This window comes from Echinops telfairi, unplaced genomic scaffold (assembly GCF_000313985.2).
Source record: "Echinops telfairi isolate 266 unplaced genomic scaffold, ASM31398v2 ScPeMD7_4225;HRSCAF=4972, whole genome shotgun sequence".
Taxonomy (NCBI): Eukaryota; Metazoa; Chordata; class Mammalia; order Afrosoricida; family Tenrecidae; genus Echinops; species Echinops telfairi.
Window position 1 is genome coordinate 5,489,269 of NW_022108124.1, and position 12,022 is coordinate 5,501,290.

A 12,022-nucleotide genomic window follows, 5' to 3' on the forward strand; every position below is an offset into this window, starting at 1 on the left:
TTCTCCAACAGCATATGAAAGTCCCAAAGTCTTGACTCCATCCATGTCATTATGGTTGACTCTACTTTGAGAAGGCAGCTCTTCCTGTGCAGTATTTTGAGTGCTTTCCAATCCGAAGAACGACTTTTCTGATGCTATACCTGACAATGTGCTCCTGAAATTCAGAAAGTTTTCAGTATATCTGTCAATGTTCTACTGTTAGTCATGTGGCGTTCAGTGGTTAAGCACTCAGAAGTGGACAATCTAGTCCTTCTTTGTAGTCTGTTCTTAATCTCAAATTTCTGATGAAACCTATTTACTTTGTATGACCCTCCCGGTATTTGAAATCCTCGGGACATAGTTTCTAGCATCACAACAACATGGAAACAATATGACAATCTGACAGACTAGAGCCAGTATAGTATAGGGAAAACATGAGCAAATATTTGTGTCATAAGGTCTCTATGAGTCAAAATTAGCTTGACGACAACAGAAAAGTCACGCATTTGCCAATCCAATCATATTACTTACTCTTATCATGTGCAACGACCACCAAGATCCAATGGCAAATTTCTCATCACCACTAAGAGTTACTCAATGCTCCCTAAACGGTCACTTCCCTTCCCCTTCCCTCCTGCCCCTCCAATACCAAATTAATTTCGGATGAGTCAATTCTAACCCAATAGGAACTCTATGGGACTGAGTAGAACTACCTCCTAACGTTTGCAGCGCTGTGCATATTTATTGAAGCGCCCAGCCACATCTTTCTCTCTCGGGATTGCTGGTGGATTTGATCCACGGAAGATTTTTGCTACAGCCAACTGCTTTAACCACTGCACTGCCAGGCCTCCTTTGCTGATAGCCACTCGTACATTTTGAGAAAGATGAAGTTTCCTACTCTCATAGAGAGTCTCAGAAATGGGCAAGGGAAGTTCTATCATGTGCCACAGGGCGGTTATGAGTCTGAACTGACAAGATGGCCGTGAGCTTCTTTCGTTTTTATATCTTGGACTGTCTTAGATATTTCAGATGAATGGGAACGTACACTATTTATTCTTTTGTGGCTGACTTCACTTCCCACAGCATGATGTCTTTAAAGCTTATCCATGCTGTAGTATGATTTCTTTTAAGGATTAAAAATATGTATGGGAAGTGCCTACCACCTCATAGGCACTCACCAAATGGCTGCTGTAATGTTGCCATAGGTCTACACCTACAACGCTCACGTGAAGACCTGAAATATACTTGTCTATTGTCTGTCTGTCTGTCTGTCTGTCTGTCTGCCTGCCTGCCTGCCTGCCTGCCTGCCTACCTACCTACCTACCTACCTACCATCTGTCCTATCATCTATCATCATTAAAACTCTGTTGGAGTTATCATCTTAGCTCAAGGCTGACACCTTGTGGAATTCTCTAACAACTGCACCCTTACTGTACTTTGGCTGTACAATCACTTTCACTGCTATGGAGTCTGTGATGACTCATAGAGATCCCCTAGTGCAGTGGTTCTCAACCTTCCTAATGCCACAGCCCTTTAATACAGTTTCTCATGCTATGGTGACCCCCAACCATAAAATGATTTTCGTTGCTACTTCATCACTGTCATTTTGCTACTGTTATGAATCGTAATGTATCTGATATGCAGGATGTATTTTCATTGTTCCAAATTGAACATAATTAAAGCATAGTGATTCATCACAGAAACAATATGTAATTATATATTGTGAAATGTTGATTTTGAATTACAAATAAATGAAATTTTGTCTTGAAGCATGGTGTAGCATGGGTAACAGTCTTCAGGCCGGGTACTCCTATGTGGGCGTATCTGCATGTGGGCGGACCCACCTGGAGACGGATAGAGGAGCGGTGTCTCAGTTCCTAAGACCATCGGAAATATGTCATGACCCACAGGTTAAGAACCACTTCGTTAGTGGGTTTTTGAGACTATAACTGTTTAGAAAAGTAGAAAGTTGCCTTTCTCCCATAGGGTGGCTGCTGGTTTCAAACTGCCGGGCTTGAGGATCACTCCCCTACGTTGGAACAAGTAACCACCCAGGCTTCTGGTTGTACAGGGCTAGATCTTTTTTGGAGGCTGAAATACTAGTGCCGATTCAGGGAAATGTTACAGCTTCTTAAAATCAGAGAAGATATTAGCAAAACAAAAGCAGATTCATTTAATTTTTAGGGAACCATTTGGAAGACTAGATTAGGATTTAAATCTGTTTATTTATTATTGGGAATGCAGGCACAGCGGTGAGGTGCTTGGCTGCTAAGCCAATCACGAGCTGCTTGAAGCCCCAGCTGTTCGGTAGAAGAAAGGATATGGCTGTTTCAACAGCGATAGCATAGGTGACTCTAGAGGGCATTCCTTCGGCTCTCGAGGTCACTATGAGTCGGAACCGACTTTGATGCCATTCGAATTTTGTAATGTATTATCATTAAATCTTCCCTAGCAATAAAATTAATGCATAATTATAAGCATCCTTCCCTGGTGGCATAGTGGGTACATGTTAGGATAACTGCAAGGTCAGCGGTTCGAAACCACCAGCCCTTCTCCAGGAGAAGACAGGCTTGTTAGTTTTGGAAACTCACAGGGGCACTTCTAATCTGTTCTATAGGGTTGCTATCAGTCGGCACCAACTTGATGCCAGGGAGTTCAGTTTTCTGTTTTTAACCTCAAGGGTGGGAGAGAGAAGAGGCTTTTTAGTCCTGTAAATATTTACAGTCTTGGAAATACTCAGAGGCAGTTCTACTCTCTCTTATAAGGTCACTATGAGTCAGTGTGTTAGTCTGGGTAGACTAGAGAAACAAATTCATAGACACTCATATGTGTATAAGAAAGAGCTTTATATACAAGAGCAATTGAAATTGAGAAAACATCCCAGCCCAGTCCAGATTAAGTCCATAAGTCTGATATTAGCCCATATGCCTGATCTATAAAGTCCTCTTCAGACTCACAAAACACAAGTATGACTCTGATTGCAGGAAGATCACAGGCTAGTGGGTGGGAAATCTTGTGGATCCGGTGGCAGTGGAAGCATCTTAGCACTGGCAGGGGTCTCCTCATGGCTCCTTCAGCTCCAGGGCTCTAGCGTAGCTCCATGTGTCTTGTCTGCAGGAATATCTCCCAGGGAGTGAGCCAGTGTCCCACATCTGGTGCGCTATTTGTCTCAGCTCCACCAAATGAGGTCATCAAGTTGTGACCTGACTGACAGGTTAAATGCCACTCCTTCACTCTTAAGTCTCAAATTGACAACAGATTATGTAACTACCTCAGTCAGAGTCTACTTGATAGCAGTTTCAGTTGGTTGTTGAGATTCCCTTTGAAGGAGGTGTGGTGGTACTATTGTTAAGCGCGTGGCTGCTCACAATAGGTGCGGTGCTTTGAACCCACCAGATGCTGTCCTGGAAACGATGTGGCTAACTACTTCCAACAGGATTGCAGTCATGAGAACCACGTGGAACAGTTCTCCTCTGTCCTGTGGGATTGCTATATGCTGGGATCTACTCTACGACCTCAACCGACACGCCTTCTGTTGCTTGATTTTTGTAGCTCCTAGAGATCATCCAAAGCCCGTCTTGAATCTTCTTCCTGCACTTGTTTTCCAGGACCAGTTGTGTACTCAACAGCCCGTGCTTGGCATCCCGTGTTGCTTATGGGTGAGAGAAACAGCATCGTTCCCAGTATGAAAAAAAATGTTGAGTTTCTTGCTCAAAATTGCTGAGACTTTCACTAGGCCTGCAGCAGAGAAGGAAATCAAGCACAAAGTATTTTCAAGCCTTGAGTGTCTGTCTCATTAATTGATTTTTCTATTCTATCCATTTAGAGCAGTGGTTCCCAAGCTTCCTAATGCTGTAACCCTTATAGTTCCTCATGTGGTGGTGACCCCCCCCCCAACCATAAAATTATTTTCCTTGCTACCTCATCACTGAAATTTTGCTACTGTTATGAATCGGGCAACCCCTGTGAAAGGGTCGCTAAACCCCCCAAGGGGTCGCGACCCACAGGTTGAGAACCGCTGATTTAGAGTATGATTTTTTTTTTTAAGAGAAGAATCAAAATATCTTTTTTGAAATTCTTTTCTATTCAAATTTTTGAGATTAATGAACCATCACTCAAAAAAGAAAGAAAACCCCAGGCAGAAATTCTGCTTCAGTGCAGGATTTCTCTATCCAGAAGTTGAGAGCAGACAATTTGTTTGTAGGGAGGCGATAAGTGGCAGGCATTCTGTATTGAAGTTTTATTAGAATCATAAATATTCTTTTCTTAGTATAGTCACACAACAAGGCTTATTGATATAGATTACGGAGGGGCTAAATTATCCATTAATTATTGTTATTTAGATTCACACTAATCAGAGTTGAGGCTAGGATTTACCTTAAACAGCATTGATCTACATGCTTTTAGGATTAAGACTTACTGGAAGAGGATAATAATATCAGACTTTAGAAAGGACATCAGTGGTTGGAGACTGTTCAATTGATGTATTGACCTTGGTTCATAATGACCATTTAATTTGAATCAAAACTACTTAGGCTTTTGATAGGATCACTTTATCACTGTTCTTAGAGCATAACAAATACTCCATAATTGTTGACTCATTGGAGACAGGGATCCCCAAATGGTCCATCAGGATTGTTGGTCAATTGAAAACGTGCTTGTCATCGATCATGGCCAGGCTCCAGCCCAGAGCTGGCAGGCATTCATAGTGAGGATAGCTGGGCAGTGTGGCTTGAAGTAGATCATTTCAAAGGGTGGCAACAGGGGCACTCACCTTTCTCTCCTCGTTTCTCCCTTAATTCTAGATTACGCTTTGACTTCCTATCATTCTGCACGGTCTATAGGACCTAGGACAAGCCAATTCCTTGTCTATCCCCAGGACTTCACCAAGGCTGTCTCCCCTGCTTGGGTGACTCCTGCACTTCCCTATCCTCCTGGCTAACTCCTCGCCTCCTTTAGGATATCGCTTCCCAAGTCATTTATCTTAATCATTATTAAGAAATAGATCACTTGCTCAGTGTTTGTGGCACTGGGATACTGTGCTTTTCTACACGTTTGGGAAGTTAGACGTAACTTGTCATTTCTTTCCTGGTGAGTTGTAGAAATAATAAAAAAGGAGGGGAAATGAAATAATTTTGACAAGGATTGGAATGAGTTTGTGCAATATTAACTTTTCTAGAATGTGATGAACTGTCAAATCAAAGAATTTTATTAAAGGTCTTTCAATCTCCCTTCCAGCTAGAAACTGTGATTCAGGGATTCATGGAGCTGTATTTAAATGCTCTTACTGTATGTGGAATGGTTTTCTGTTGCGGTCCTGATTTAATTTATCATACATTAATTTTATGAAACCAAGACTGAGGATGTATTATGTGATCACTAGGAGCCCCACCTATCTGCCAGAAATGATGTAGTGATCTGCATGCTGGAAAAAAATAGTGTTCTTTATGGTTCACCAACATGTCGATTTACAACACTCTGACAACCATTGGATCAATCTTGTTTTTAGGCAGGGAAAATTGCATTTGTAACAGTCTAGTAAGCAGTGCGATGTCTAGAGCGCTAGAAATCAGAGGACGCATCTTATTTTATGGAGGCTCCTATAAAGTCTAAGGTGAGTGGAATAACATGGTGGGTTGAAGAAGAGGAGAAAAGTAATCCAAATTTCTTAAAGGCAGGGTTGTGTGTATCTAGAAACCCGCATTGCATGCACATCTCACACTCGTAGTCATTGAGTTAATTCTGACTCATGGCAAACCAAGGGCGCAGCGTGGAATGGTCCCTGTGGATTTCTGGGATAGTAAATCTTTACAGGAGCAGAAAATCTCTTCTTTCTCCCATGGAGTGGCTGGTGACTTCAAACTGCTGACCTTGCAGTGAGCAGCCCAATACATAACCCACTATACCACCAGGGCTCCATTTTTCATACAAAAAAAAAAAAGCCTTGAATAATTTTCTGAATCAAGGAGGTTACATTCAAAGGAATTTAACTGGAGCTAGCTTCCTGGAGATCATTTATGAGGTTTGGACAGCATCAAGTGATTCAATCAGGGGTGATGAATGTCCACATGCAAGTAGGAGTGAGATGTCATGCCCGTCCGGGCACGAGGGCAGAGCTCTGTTCTGCTCGTCTTACCGTGACGATGGATTTCCAACAGGAGCAGAGGTCATAGAGGTAGAAAGCAGGTAGAGCCCCCCCACCAGACACACCCCCCCCACACCCCCTGCCGCCTCTTCTGACTTCTTTTAGCACCTCCTACTGGCCAAACTTAACGAAGAGGACGGAGGTCAGGTATTCAGGAACACAGACTTGGGAAGCCAAACACCAAAGGCAGAAAAATGTGGATAATGGATGGGAAAAGGGAGTTCAGAAACAGGAGGGTGCTGGGGGCTGCCACGAAGTCTTCAGGCAATGGCAGGGACCTATTAGGATAGCTCTCCTCCACAGGTGCTCAGATTTAGTTGGTAAGGAGACAGCCAACCAGGATTTTAGGTAGTTTCTGACTCATGGCCCACGGAGCATCACAGCTCCTCCTCTGGCCCAACAAGTCCCTTGGAGGTAGTGTGGCAGTGGGTGCGTGAGTACTGCGCACACAATGAGGTGTGCCCCAGCTGAAGAACAGCGGGCTTAGGTGTTAAGGATTGAGTTGTGTACTTCCCCCACCAAAAAACAAAAAAAGCTGGCATTCTAACCTTGATTCGTATGGGTATGGTCTTGCTGAGAAACATGGGGTTCTATGTTATGTTAAATAGATTGTACCTGAGTAGGATGACTTATAAATCTCACCGCTTTTGAGTTACAAAAGGAGCAAATCTGACTCAGAGGCTGATGTACACACAGGGGAAGACAGATTCCACGTGAGGGTCACCAGCGTCTCCCTGAGATGACTGACAAGGAAGGAAAGCATGTGGTCAAGGCCGTGGTTTGGGCTGTTAACCCCAGAACTGTGATAAGATCGATCTGTTCTTTGAAATGACCCCCTTGTGGAACTTGTATCACAGCAGTACAAGTGAACTAAGACATTAGGAAAGGACCAATCTTCTCAAAGGGATGCTAACCAGTGTGCCCGTTCTCGTCCTCAAGTGAAGGTGGGCTACATTATCCTGTTCAAGCATCAGATATCCTCTGTGGAGAGGAGAACATCTCTCACAAGCACTTCCTTCCAAGGCTGTTTGCTACACGCACATGTTTGAAAAGATCGCCTGGACCAAAGCTGTGACAAGATGTGCAGAGAGGAGAAGATGTTCCGGCAGGTGCACGAGGAGGCGACACCACAGGTAGTTATTTACATAATTAATAAGCTGTCCCTGCTGCTTGGCTTTGCTCTGAGCTTCACCAACCTTCACACCCAGGCCTAACATTTCCCATTTGACAAGCTCCTCTCCCTTGTAGATGCCCTTTTATTGTTTTTCCTTTTAAAAAAATATGGAACGCTTCACAAATTTGCGTGTCATCCTTGTGCAGGGGCCATGCTAATCTTCTCTGTATCCTTCCAACTTTAGTTTATGTGCCACCGCAGCAAGCACTGTAGGGGCTCTTTTGCTATTTCCTTTGGCCACATTTTCCACAGAGCAGGGAACTCATGTATCACAGCACTGGCTTTGGCTTCAACAGATGTGAGTTACTTACCTCTCTTCCTATTTCAGCTGATAGATAGATAGATATTGGGATTCCATATCACCCATAAGCTGGAGATCATAACACATGTTTTATGGAGGGTTTATCAGGATAATATGAGAAGACAGTAAGAGTCTAGTCCTGAGCTCATCCCACCATGGATGCTGCTGTGATTAATAGCCTCGTGGTGGGAGATGTTGGACTGTGCAACTGCCCTCCTGGCCTTGTATTGTCCTCGGGATAGTTTTGAGGGCAGCAGTAGTGATTTTCCAACACAATGGTAGTCACTGGAGGCTCACTGTGTTGAAAACCAAGGCAGCACAGTTCAAAATGGTGGCCTGTGACTTACCACATTCATAGCTTGTTATTTCCAGCCAAGCGTACGTGCCGACTCATCCCAGTGTTGGAAGAGAGGTGTGTAGGGGTTCTGGTGATGTTCTTAACCAAACTAGAACTTGAACCAGTGTCTAAAGAGTAGGCATACATTTCAGTAACCCCATGGACTCAAGGAAAAATTGCTTCAGGGGCAGTTAATTATTTAATATGACTCTAACTCCCAACAAAGCCAAAGTCTCTAACTCTCAACAAGCAACCTTTCCCTGCATGTGTCGGGGTGAAGATAGTGATAGGATTCACTTGTAAATAATTGTGAACAGAAGTCCCTGCAAGGTCATCCTGCAGCACATAAAATGAGCCCCCTGAGAAACTGACAGGGTGGTGGTGGTGGTGGTAATCTCATCACCAGCAAGAGCCAGGAGTAGAGCTCATCTTCGGGGCCTGAGATTCCTGCGCAGTGAACTTCCTGGATCCAGAAGACAGCTTTCCCATAAGAGGAGCAGCAGCCTAACCAGGAGCCAGAGCATGGAACAGAGTGATAGACTTCCCAACTCATGGAGCAAGTAAGCTGAGTGCTTTCGTGCAGGAGACCGGCTTGTGGAGTGGGGTGGCTTGGGGCACTTAATTGAGGAAGTTGCGCTGGCTGACACATGGAAGTGGAGCTGAGTGCCTTTGGGCTGAAGCTTACTGGAGTGGGTGTCTCTGGGCATTTAATTCGGGGATCTGGGTTTGCGAACCCACAGAACTTGAGCTGCATGCCTTCAGGATGAGGCTTGCAGCAGAGGGGCACGGCCCTTGGGGCATTTGTTAACAGAACGGAAAGAACTTGGTCACATATTCTGATAAACAACTCAACCCTGAGCATTTCTCACTGGCATTACAACTTATTAACTTCCTTCATAAACCCTTTAATCATGATCATGAATTTTGTCAGTGAGTTCTGTGTAGGCATTAAAACGTTCATTAATTAGAAACTAGAGATCCAGCAGAGAATACTAAGACAACACAAGTGCAATACACATTTGTTTACTTTCTAAACCATAGACTGTTTGTGGAATTTATTAAGATGAGGATCCAGGGATCTGAGACTAAATATGTCACTAAAGCTCTTTATACTGTGAACCTCTGCAAGACAAATACGAAAAGGTATGTATATATTTGGTTAAGATTAGTAATTCCCAGACTTCTTAGGTGCCATATTTAAAACTTAATTAAGTATTTATTTTTCTAAGCCATTTGTAAATTAATATCAGAGAGCAAAATAATGCTGCCGATACATTTTATTAAAGCAGAACAGCTTTTGCATTATAGTAAACCAGATAAGAAAATGTAATACAATCTTTAATTTGTAAACTGATTCAGGACAATAAAACAAACACACTAAAAACCAAGAGTGGAGACAGCACAAATTTTCTGATCAGATTTCCCACCTGCCTCCATCAAACTTGTCCACATTCACTGTCTCCCACTTGTCTTAATAATGTCAACAGGACCGCCACTGATGAGGTTTATCCATTTATCCATTCTGAAAAAAGAGCAGTGTCCTCATTAAGAAATACTCTTTAGCATTTCCCTTTTCATGATGTCTCAAAGTGAAAAAACAAACAAACAAACAAACAAAAAATCTACTCCTGGACTTCAGGCTAGCTTGTTCTTCTAGGAATAATCTTCTTCCCAGTTCACACATTATTAGCATGCAGCAAAATTTCTGGGACTATTTGTTAAGGCACTGATTTCTAGATCTCACTCTTAGGGATTATGCTTCAGTTGGTCATGGTGGGGCCCAGGAATCTATAGTTCCTACAAGTGTCCAGGTGATGCTGACAGTGTTGTTCCGGAGACAAGATTGAGACCCTTAGCCTGTCTCACAAGCATTCTGCTTTCCTATTTCTCTCGCCTTCTTTGGTTAATGCAATGCCACCTACTGGACACAATAGGGAATCTGCCATAGAAGCTTCAAGCATCATTGAAATATCTAGAGGCAGAAGCTTCTTCAAGATCCTGTAAATCTTTGTGCTCCTATGAATTGGGAATAGAGGATTCCTATTGTGACATAACAATCAAACTTTGATTGTAGCATTTGCCTTCAAGTGTCATCTGGCCTCTCTGTACAGTTAAATGTCCCCAAAATTATCCTATTAAGTGCTGCCAGCTATGTATTGCCTTCCAGTTTCTGTCTTTCATAGACTCCCGTTAGGGCAGAGTAGACCTCCCTTTCGGTTTCAGTGGCGGTATAGCTTTAGGGGAGCAGAAAGCCAAAGAGTAGCTAATGCTTTCAAATTGCTGGCCAACTCAACTCATTACTTACGAAGCCACTAGAGTTCCCTCAATCTCAGTGAGTCAGTGTGTGAGTCTCTTTCTCAAGGAAGGACGGAATGTGTGATACTCTCTCGGGTCAATTTGAGGAAATTAGGAATGAAGGGGCGGAGTCTAGTCTGTCAATCAGGACACAGTCTGATGCTGTCTCCTGGTGGGCATGGCCTGCTCATGAGAATTCTGGGACCTTCTCTCTTTCTCCCTGGAGGCGGGCCACACCTTTTCTTTTTGCTTCACCTTCCTGTTGACAAGCCACATGGAGCTACGCTGAGGGCAACTGGAATGAAGATTCCTTGTATCAGAGAATATGCATGTCTCCTCAGAGCACTGGGTTGATATAAGTGGGCAGTATAAAAATTGGATACCCCAAATTGGAGGGATATAGTCATTAAGTGGCTGGCTTATAAACTTTCATAGGTGGGGGAATATGCTCATAGGATTATAGGATTAGGGTGTAGGTGTTCACATAACCGCATTTGTTAGAATATTTTTGTTGTGTTCCCTTGTAGCGTATTATGTTTAAATGAGGCTGACACATTTTGAGTTATATGCATTTTAGTTTTATCCTGTTAGGCACAGAAATGATTTTACTAGTGTTTTGTTTAAAAACTACGTATGGCTGAAGAGTTGTGTGAAAGTGTCAAGTTGACAAAGGGTGGTCTATGGTAGTTACATAATCTTGTGTCAACTTGAGGATACTAAGAGTGAAGGGGTGGAGTCTAGACTGTCAACCAGGCCACAGCCTGATGATGCCTCCTGTGGGTGGGCCTATCCATGAACATTCTGGGAACTTCTCTCTTTCTCCCTTGAGGTGGGCCACACACTCTCTTTTTGGTTCACTTTCCCATTGACAAGCACCTGGAGCCACCCTGATGGCAGCCAGAGGGTTGGAGATGCATCCACCGTGAGACTTTGCGCCATTGGCCTGTGATCTTTCTGCGTTCTGCATCATTGTATGTGACTGCATGAGTCTGAAGAGGAAGTTAAGGATTTATGGGCTAATAGCAGACTAACGGACTTGATCTGGACTGGGCTGGAGAGTTTTCTGAATATATGCTCACTCTTTCATAAAAAGCTCTGTCTTAAGCACACATTCATGAGTGTCTCTGAATTTGCTTCTCTAGTCCACAGGGTTTAACACAGATTGCATCTGTATCTGGGTACAATCGTCAGAAGAATATATTTTCTCCGGGATTCTATTTACTCACACAAACTGAGGGGAAGGAAAATGATCTCAAAAAGATATTATCTACTCTTCTGTGATTGCCTCTAGAGACCTAGCTTAGCTTACCTTCAGAAAGAGTCACGTTTGGAACGACATTCTGATCTCTGGCATCATACAACTCTTGTGTTTTCTAAAATCGACCCAAACTGGCTTTAAAAACACTCAGGTACCTTTGCCTTTTCTTTCCAGGCTGCACTTTCCATCTAAGAAAGATGATGAGGATAATAATAATAACATTTCCTCTCACAGAGTTAAAGGGAAGATAGCAGTGAAAATAGTTGTGTTTAAAGCACTACAGGATTGTTATTTTTAAATGTAATCTTAGCTCTCTGGGCATCATGTCTCACATTTCAAAGTTAAAACAAAACAACCCAATCCTTCAGTTTTACAATTTTGCTGTTCTCTCATCTAACTAGCAGGTCAGAGCCTACAATTAAGGCGACATTTCTCCAGGGGCCCCTCACTGCGGAGCAGAACTTAGGAGAGAGAACTCTCTGTGTGGGGTAGTCAAATGACTAGGTTACTCGGCCAGTCTAGCAATCTTCTTA

The 12,022-nt window shown here is 43.1% G+C and overlaps 1 non-coding gene across 1 annotated transcript; it reads right to left on the reverse strand.

Annotated features, from left to right (window-relative positions):
* Nucleotides 1-7,399: 7,399 nt before the first annotated feature.
* Nucleotides 7,400-7,506, reverse strand: LOC115871275. The gene has a single exon (XR_004047205.1). It is a non-coding gene; the product is annotated as a U6 spliceosomal RNA (small nuclear RNA).
* Between the last annotated feature and the right edge of the window lie 4,516 nt (nt 7,507-12,022).